The sequence below is a fragment of the Tachypleus tridentatus genome, chromosome 10, assembly GCF_004210375.1.
Source record: "Tachypleus tridentatus isolate NWPU-2018 chromosome 10, ASM421037v1, whole genome shotgun sequence".
NCBI lineage: Eukaryota > Metazoa > Arthropoda > Merostomata > Xiphosura > Limulidae > Tachypleus > Tachypleus tridentatus.
The window spans coordinates 100,470,456-100,479,854 of record NC_134834.1 but is presented as its reverse complement, the minus strand read 5'-3'; the positions used below and the strand labels follow the sequence as shown (position 1 = coordinate 100,479,854).

Below are 9,399 nucleotides of genomic sequence, written 5' to 3'. Positions count from 1 at the left end.
TCCTAGCAATATGACTTTCAAGTTACATCTATTGTATTGTGCTTTATTTCATTCATTCTGGGTAATTAATTTTGTAAGGTTGTCCTTAAATGTTTATTTGTATTCAAGTTTCAACACCGACAGGATTGCTTTGTTGAAAGATGTACACCGACTCTGCTTCACCTTAATTCTTATATTCTAGTCAGTTACGCCAACAAATAATACATTATTTCACATGGTGTATTTGGTTAAATTAATTGGACAAGCCTTTTGAAATCTTCCACAAATTTGGGTAATGTCTTCTCTTTTCTTTAGGTTTTAGTTTAGAATTGTGCTTTAGATATATCCTGATTTGTTACTCCTAACATGTTGGATAAGACAGTAATAAATGCTTGATAGTTGTTATGGCTCTGAGCTGAAAGGTTAATTAAAGTTTTTGAAACTAGTTATCTTAAATAGGCAGAAAGACAAATAACTTGTTGTTAAGCATTCCATCTGTTCACATTGGAAATTATTTCAAACTGAGACTAATATGCCTCCCACGGTACATATCCATCATAGTACACTGGTTTCTGATCAACGTTTTTGAATTATCAACTAAATCCTGGAACTGGATTTGGTAATGACATAGCTGGAGTAGTCTAGGAAGTTCTTCAGTAATGGATAGTAAACAGTAATCCACAATTTGTAGTAGACAGTGTTTTAGGTTGGAATTCTTAAGTAAATTCAGAAAGAGGCATGGTTTGTTTTATATTTCCATTCATTAATTCATTTTCCAAATGTTTTATTCTGTTATTAACTTTTTCTCTGTTTCAATTTTGTTTTTTTTTGTCCTTCTTCAGTTTTGTCATTACAGCCTTTATATAATTTGATGTTGTTCAGAACGTCTTAAGTTTTATATAATTTGATGTTGTTCAAAACGTCTTAAGTTTTATATAATTTGATGTTGTTCAAAACGTCTTAAGTTTTATGTAATTTGATGTTGTTCATAACGTCTTAAGTTTTATTCTCATAATCAATTTCCTTCATTATTGTTATCTTTAAAGACGTGAATTTTTGTTTTTAATTTGTCTTCAAATACTTCACCTTTCTTACATTCCTCTCATAAAATATTTTTTCCTCTTATTTCTTCATCTCCTTCTTCTTGACCATTTTTTATCTTTTGTTACATTCTTTTAATTTTATATCTTTTTCTTCTGGTAATTCTTTTAAATTTTCACCTCTTACTTATTGACTCCCTTTTAATTGTTTCATTATTTAAATCAAAGCTTCAGTCTCACTTTTGAATTTGATTACCATATTAATATTTAGCTAAAGTTCTGTTTTAATTTCTATTTCCACTTCTGGTACTTTTGTTAAAATGTGTTCTTTTGGGTTGGTTCGTTTAAATTATTTGGTGTAAAACAGGGGTGTGCAACAGGCGGCCCGCGGGCCACAACCCGGCCCGCCAAGCCATTTAGTGTGGCCCTAGTTGTTGTAATCTAACCATGTGGCCTGATCTGTAATCCAACGCAAATGGAATATTTTTAAAAGCATCGATCCTACGGGATTCCCAGGCTTCGACTCGACAAACTTCTAAAATTATCTTTGCTAGATAGGAGCAGGCCGAATTCGATTGGTCGGCCTCCTTAGGGCATGAATAGGTGACGTGCACTAGCACTATTGTCTACGACTCAACGTCATGTCCTGAACCTCGCCTTCGCCCGCTGGCGACAATTTTCCCTAACCTCTGCTGTCCGTCATTCATTATTGGTGAAAATTTTATTACCTTTTACAGTTACTACAAGAGATTGAAGGTAAATTGATTATTATTTAGCATATTGTTGTGACTTTACTGAATTTATTAAAATTTTTGCTTTCAGATGCATCTGATTCTATGTACAGTGTGACCTCGTTATTCGCGGGGGTTACGTTCTTTATTGGACGCAGTTTTAAAACGTATATGTATGCGATTATATACTATATGAAATGCTTCCCAAACACTAATGATACTTATACTCATTGATGCAGTAATAATGTAGCAATATTGCATACTGTTATGTATTTCACTAAATTGTACCGTGCGTTACCGGGCTGTGCTTTGCCGTTTGCGTTGTTGGGGAAGCTGAGGCAGTCAGCCAATAGCAGTCCAATCTTGTTTGGTGAAGACGACAATTGATAAAAACGGCTTGATTGAGTAAATACAACAGAAATCTCCTCGAAAAGCCCTTTCAGTCTCTGTGACCTACAAAACGCAGTTCGCGCATAACCCGCGAATATGCGGGGCCGCGAATGGCGAACCGCGAATAGGCGAGGTCACACTGTATTTTGCTATTCTCAATTAATTTAAGTACCGGAAGGCTATGATCGGGATGCCAATTTAGAAACATGTGTTTCTGTCCATAAGAGGTTCCATGTGTAAATAAATTCTATGTTTTTTTCTACTTTGCTATTTTCGTGAGAATAATTTTTGTTTTGATTTCAGGGCTAGTAAAATGTCAGCAGTTAAGAAACGAAAAATTGATGATGAGGGAAGGTTATTCAACAGTGAATGGTGCACAAAATATCTTGTTGTCCCACATAATCAAGGTGTTGTCTGCCTCGTCTGTCAAACTACAATTGCAGTCGTGAAAGAGTACAATATTAAGCGACATTACGCAACTAAGCACTCCTCCCAGTTTGATGAAATTGTTGGTCAGGCACGAAAGGACAAAATTGAACATTTAAAACATCCATTGAAAAGCAACAAGGTGTTTTACCACTTTCAAGAAAAATTCAGAACTGGTGACAAAACTGAGTTTTAAGCTTTGTGAATGTATGGCAGAAAAGGAAAGCCTTTCAGTGATGGAGAATTTATTAAAATTGTTTAACAATATTCACAGAATATGCATGTCCAGAGAAAAATATTTGGTGGAGCAAACTAGCCTTTCCGCTTTACTGTCTCACGCAGGACAAAAGATCTTTCAGAGGACATCAAAGAAACTTTGAAAGAGATTGAATTCGTGTGAAGCTTTCAGTCTGGCTTTGGATGAAAGCACTGATATCAATGACACATCCCAACTTGTTATTTTCATCAGAGCTGTTACTGCAGGCTTTGATGTTTTCGAAGAGTTTTTTAGATATGGCAAGCCTTTCCTCCACAACCACAGGACAGGATATTTGTGAACAAGTGCTTAAGGTTGTAGAAAAGTTTGAACTGAATCCTTATAAATTATGTGGTGTTACAACAGATGGTGCTCCTTCCATGACAGGTAGGACAAATGGATTCACCAAGAAATTTCTAACTGCAATTGGAGCACAAGACGTAGTTGTAAGCCATTGCATTATTCACCAAGAGAGCTTGTGCACCAAAGTTCTGGATTTTGCAGAAGTCATGAAAAAAGTCGTCCAATGCGTAAATTATATTCGAACACGAGGATTAATTCATCAACAATTTAAAACTTTTTTAGATGAGCTGGACAGTGAGTATTCAGATGTTTTGTACTTCTCTGCTGTACGTTGGCTTAGTAGAGCTGCTACTTTGAAGAGATTCTGGAATCTGCGAGAGGAGATTAAGTTCTTCATGGAGAGCAAACGTCAGAATGTGGACTTCTTGAGCAATGAGAACTGGCTGAATGACTTAGCATTCCTCACAGACATTACACAGCATCTGTCTGATTTAAACTTAAAACTACAAGGGAAAAGTCAACTTGTGAATAAGTTGTTTGAGCATATTTGTGCTTTTGAGAAGAAATTGGAACTTTTCCAGGTTCAGTTGAGAAGAGCCATATTGACCCATTTTACATGTCTTGCAACCAGGAAACTGGAATTTCCTAATCTGGATTGCACCAAATATGGAACCAGTGTACAAAAGCTGCGTGATGAGTTTGCAAACAGATTTCCAGATTTCAGACAAACTGAAATTAGATTGAAATTGTTCGCTCAACCTTTTGATTTGGCAGTGAAGACAGTCCTGATGATTGCCAAATGGAACTCATTGAACTGCAGGCTGACATGGACACTAAAAGGAAATTCTCTGAAAACAGTTTGCTAGACTTTACAAACTCTGTGTACGTGAAAAGTTTCCCAATTTGTCCCGTCATGCACAAAGAATTGCCTCCCTTTTGGGTAGCACCTACTGCTGTGAGCAATTTTTCTCCAAAATGAAGCTCATCAAAACCAAATGTAGAAGTCAGCTGACTGATGAACATTTGACCAGTCAGTTAAGAGTGGCAACCACTTCTGTCAAAGCTGATATTGACAAGCTCTGCAAGGACTCTAAATTTCAAGTGTCGCACTAAAATGATCACTCATGCAAAAATATAAAATATTATTGCTTGCATTTTGAAATTTTTTTAATTTATTGTGCATGTACACGAATAAGCTTGTTTTTTAAGTGGCCCCGCTTGATTGATGAAGTTGGTTATATGGCCCACCGACGAAAAATGTTGCACACCCCTGGTGTAAAATAACACAAAGTCCAATCCAAACAATGATAACAAATTAGTTTACTGCAGGCTATTCCTTTGTATTTAGTTGTGCTTTTAGGCCTAAGTTCGTAATAACTTTCCATCTTCACCAGAAATTTACAAGCTGATGACACTACGACTTATGCACTTGTACTACAAATTTTACGGAATCTCCATTCTGTCTCCAGTGACTCAGTGGTAAACCTGAAGGCTTATAACGTTAAGCAGAATTTCGATACCCGTAATTGGAACAATACAGATAACCAATTTTTAGTTTTGTATTCGATAAGAATAGGCTCGGCACGGGCAGGTGGTTAAAGCGTTTGACTCGTAATCTGAGGGTCGCGTGTTCGAATTCCTGTCACACTAAACACGCTCACTCTTTCAACCGTGGAGGCGTTATAAAGTTACGATAAATCCCACTATTCATTGGTAAAAGAGTAGTCCAAGAGTTGGCGGTGGGTGGTGTAAATTGTTAAAGTACAATATTTTAAACTATGACAGCAAGATATGGGTGCTCGAGCCCACAACGTCCCACATCTATATCACCTTTCACTGCCTACAAACAGTTGTGGGAAAGTCACTGCTTTTCAAAGTAAAGAAGAAAAACAGTTAATTGAAATACCGATAAAAAATTAATAGTTAATGGATTTAATAAAGAAAGTTTAAATAAAATTATTAACCTATTCTGTAGCAAATATAAGAATGTATTGAATAAATATAAAGAAATAAGCATTAGAGAAATTTTACTTAAAATTTCTGTTGTTGTTTTGAATTAAGCACAAAGCTACACCATGGGCTATCTGTGCTCTGCCCGCCGCGGGTATCGAAACCCGGTTTTCAGCGTTGTAGGTCCGCAGACATACCGCTCAGCCACTGGGGGGGGCCTTAAAATTTCTCATAACTATTTTTAATTATGAATAAAGTCATTTAACAACTTGGCACTACTTTATTAGGACGTACATCTTGCCGCATATAAAGGCTTTTATAGTCACAATAGACTTGGTGAATGGGTGGTGGTTGGGAGCTATACCAGTTTGTTTGGATAACTGGAGGAGACACTTCATACTGGTATAGTTCGTGTACTATGCTGTCAGTTAGTGTCTTTCTACTATATTGATGGCTGTAATGCTAACTTCAAGAGGTAAGTTTTCAACTTACCCCCAAATGGTAGTACCTTATTTTCTTTTTCTTATTTTTATTTCAATTATTTTTATTTATTTTTTTTACTTTAGAGAGCAGTTACCTTCCCACAAGTGTCTGTAGGCAGTTAAAGGTGATATAAAAGTGGACTTGAGCACCCATCTTGCCGCATATAAAGGCTTTTATAGTCACAACAGACTTGGTGAATGGGTGGTGGTTGGGAGCTATACTAGTTTGTTTGGATAACTGGAGGAGATACTTCATACTGGTATAGTTCGTGTACTATCTTGCTCTCATAATTTACTGTATTGTTTGTTTGTTTTTTGGAATTTCGCACAAAGCTACTCGAGGGCTATCTGTGCTAGCCGTTCCTAATTTAGCAGTATAAGACTAGAGGGAAGGCAGCTAGTCATCACCACCCACTGCCAACTCTTGGGCTACTCTTTTACCAACGAATAGTGGGATTGACCGTAACATTATAACGCCCCCAGGGCTGAAAGGGCGAGCATGTTTGGCGCGACCGGGATGCGAATCCGCGACCCTCAGATTACGAGTCGCACACCACCTGGCCATGCTGGGTCTAGAGGTTTGGATTTACTCTTTTTAACGCAGTGTTTCCTTGTGATTTTGCTTATTTAACTTCGTTAATATGTATTCATTTTCACTAATATATATATATCGTTAACAGTCATAACTTCTTGCTTCACAGCGCGTACATCACTCATAGATGGTACACTACAATCGGGGGCCTGGCATGGCCTAGCGCGTAAGGCGTGCGACTCGTAATCTGAGGGTCGCGGATTCGCATCCCGGTCGCGCCAAACATGCTCGCCCTTTCAGCCCTGGGGCGTTATAATGTTACGGTCAATCCCACTATTCGTTGGTAAAAGAGTAGCCCAAGAGTTGGCGGTGGGTGGTGATGACTAACTGCCTTCCCTCTAGTCTTATACTGCTAAATTAGGGACGGCTAGCACAGATAGCCCTCGAGTAGCTTTGTGCGAAATTCAAAACAAACAAACAAACACTACAATTGATTTTTGTGTGATTTGTTTTTGTACTATTGAAAATAACGTTGGAATTTGAATGTGCTTTTTAATGTTGCAATTTACAAGACTTTAAGAAGGTATTTTAATCAAATAAAATTGTACAAAGTGTATTGTATATGAATTAATAAAAAATATATTATAGACTAGATGAGTTGAAGCAGTACTGTATCCTCACAGTTTTTGGTTGTTTGTTTTTTTTACCCTAAATACTTACATCTATCAAATTAAATATCTGGAATATTGTACACTTTAATCTGTACGAAGGTGTTGGTGGATACGCAAAGAAAACGGCAGTTACTCGAAATGTCATAGCGGATCAACTGTCGTTAGCAGTCTGTTGCTACGTGTTTTTAGTCGAAAGTTGCACACTTGAAGAAACTTATCTGATACTACAGATATGCTTACTAAAGATCAATACACAATTGCCATAAAATGACGTCATATCGCGCGTATTCGGTGGCGTGATCGAGAGCATGGCTATGGTTCGTCAAAGTGTGTTTCAGACGATGGTTTCTCGTTCAGCCGGTTAAATTGTGATTTGACAATGTATTTATACTGGGAGGATGTGTTTATATTATTATTAAACAAAACTGAAATTTGTTGATTGTAAATAAGGAAATATATTCCAAAGATGAAATGTGAATAAGAAAGGAGTGATTGTTTCATTCAGAAGTAGGTCCAGTTGGTAAATATATGGGTTATTTAAATTTGTAGTTTTATTATTAACTGTACTAGTACTACGTAGTAATACATTGATGCTACTGTTAGTATTACTGGGGCGTAACTTGTATTTTATTGCAATACAAAATTGTAATAGCATTGCATAACTTAGTTCAGACAATTAACGAAATTTAAATTGAGCTGAGGGTTAATAAAGTTAATTACGTTACTCAGTACAAGATGAATAAGAATTGGAAATTTAAAAACTTGCAAATATTCTTCGTAAGGAAACAAGCCTGGAATTGATGTAGATACTGTTACCTGCATTATAGAAACATTATCTGTTCAAACTATAAACCCTTATTTTGGCTTCATGCCGTTACCTATAAATTTAGTGAAGTCAAAATATCATGATATATATATAACTTAATACCGATAACACTAACAATACAAAATAAATTAAGTAGGTATGGAAATCAAACTTATATGCCCCCTATCTATTTAGTTTGTATATCACTGTTTAACAATAATAAGAGGCTGGTAGATTATTCTCGAAATAAAGCAAATGAAAACAATTTCTACAAATGTTTTAATATTTTTTCTTTTCTATCAGACAAGATGCTGTAAAATCTCCAAATAAAAATTAAATGTATGTTTAGTTTTCCAGAAGAGCTTTTTATAATGTTAATACTACTGTTAGTAGTAGAACTTAGAAACATATATTTAACGATTTGGTAACAAAATATTAATATAAAGAAGTTTATTTTTCTCGCCCTTTTTTAAACTTTTATTGTTTTAATATATCTGGAAAACTGAGTCTGAAAAAGGCCTTAGAAGTACAAGTGTAGGGTTCACCATAACTATTTCAGGAGAGATGGTAAATTATTCACTTTTATTTCTGAAATTATTCATGATGAATTGACTACCAAATGAGTTTGTTTGTTTGTAAATGTACAACTAGTCCTAAGTATAATTTCCTGTAAATACATTATATATTTTATTATTATATGTTTATTTTAACTATGTATATTAAATATATGTAACAATGAAACAACTAATGGGTTCATTCTTCTTGTGTAGTATTTCTTCAGGTTGGATCATGGTAATTTATGTACAATATAAGATCATATGGCTATAAAGGATTTTTGTATTGAACTGTGAAGCCAGAATGTAGGAGTGTTAGTTTTGATAATTCCAGTTCCAAGTTGATAACAAATGTTATAGAAAAGAAACTTACTCTAGTTTTCAGATACACACTGGGTATTTTTGTTTTTTGGGTTAACCTGACAGATATAACTGAAGACTACTTTGGAAGATATAAAAGAATGATTATTATTTTCCTTTTTAAGGTTAATTAATATACCAGATACTTTTGTGTTGCTGTGTGAGCATAATTTGTGGGTTGAAAGGATTATTTGTAGGAGGTTAATAAGTTAAGACTGTATGTTTTTAGTATTTACACTATATTCTATAGTTATTTATGTGTTAACATAAATTTTAAACAACTCATTAATCATGTAAGATTTTAACACCGTGTTTACTATTAAATGTTATTTTTTAGTTTCATATTGAAACTAGTTGGAATTTGTAATGACAAGAGTGTTGAGAGGGAAAACTTACGTCGACATCTTGTATGACCGACGTAAATTTGGGGATTTGGAATGGGTCACAAGAGATTGGACTTGTGCAAAATACCGGTTTTCTAAGGAGAGAAGTCCTAAACAGATCCAGGATGAAGTGTTTGGAAGCCCTAGAGTTCAACATGTTATCAAAGAGGTAAGGTATTATTTTATTCTAGTGAAGCAGGAAGCTAAACAATGGATTATTTGTGCTGTCTGTTCTAAGTATCAAAACAAAAAATTTATAAGTTTAGAATTAGTGATGAGCTACTGCACGTATGTGTAACTCGGTAGTTTGTACCTCTAATATAGTGAATAGTACTGTGTGTGTGTGTGTGTGTGTAAATCATGATAAAGATTTGCTAATAACCAACATGAAATGGTGTACACCAGTTTGTTTGTTGGTATAAAAAATTAATTTTTAAAAGAACATTGAAAGTTTTATACTAATATTTTGGTTTATTAATAATTTGTTGTTGTTGTGTATATGTTGTAAGATATTTAAAGAGCCACACAGTACAAATG

At 35.1% G+C, this 9,399-nt stretch overlaps 1 pseudogene across 1 annotated transcript in view; it reads left to right on the top strand.

Moving 5' to 3' along the window:
* Positions 1-6,842: 6,842 nt before the first annotated feature.
* The window catches only part of LOC143229956 (dihydroxyacetone phosphate acyltransferase-like), a 52,469-nt pseudogene continuing 49,912 nt past the window's right edge, over positions 6,843-9,399 (top strand). Inside the window, exons 1-2 of the transcript XR_013016133.1 lie at positions 6,843-7,267; positions 8,817-9,031. The product of XR_013016133.1 is annotated as a dihydroxyacetone phosphate acyltransferase-like (transcript). The remainder of the gene's footprint in view (positions 7,268-8,816; positions 9,032-9,399) is intronic.